The following is a 772-nucleotide window of genomic DNA, read 5'->3' on the forward strand; positions in this document are numbered from 1 at the left end:
AAGAGTAGGCAAGTTTTGGGAAATAAATAGGCCCCATAGGCCTATGTTGGTTTCACTACATGACGTTTTTGCCAAATCAATGTCGATTTTTGTTTGTTTGGTTTTTTTCCAAATAATAATAACCAGTAAAGTAGTTGTGATAAAATGTTTTTCCCTTTTCTCCCAAGTCAAAATTATTACAGTTAAAGCATGCTCATCATGAATTGCATTTTAACGTATGATATGATTACGTTTAAATAATAATAATAATATAGAATAATAAAATGCTTATATATTAAAATATTACATACATTTTACTTGATGGTTAAGCACTCAGTCTTTTTTCAAATAAAGGCAAACAAAACCATTTACTGTAAACAGAATGAAGAAACTTTTTATTGAATATAGATTTGATATGTACAGAGAAGCTTTGTGTATATTTTGACACATCAGGTAAAAACTTTGTGTAAAAACCATTTTCACTGTGCATACAGGAATCAAACTCCATAGTACCTACGACGTACATAGACAACAAAATGTCATACAAATACATTAAAATGTGCAGATTAATCTTTGCTTTCTTTTAATGACTAAAACAAATGCTGTATGATCAGAGAAAGACAAAGGAATACAATAATTTCATTTTAAAAATATGTGCATTTGGCGACACGTTAATCTTTTAACATACACAAACATCCCTCTTCACAGGCACTTCCCAAAAAAAACGTCTCATGTATACAATGTGATATAAAATAGTAGATAAGCAGCCAGCACCACAAAAAAAAAAAAAAAA

This window comes from Sinocyclocheilus rhinocerous, unplaced genomic scaffold, assembly GCF_001515625.1.
Source record: "Sinocyclocheilus rhinocerous isolate Xijiao unplaced genomic scaffold, SAMN03320098_v1.1 scaffold642, whole genome shotgun sequence".
In the NCBI taxonomy this organism is placed as follows: Eukaryota; Metazoa; Chordata; class Actinopteri; order Cypriniformes; family Cyprinidae; genus Sinocyclocheilus; species Sinocyclocheilus rhinocerous.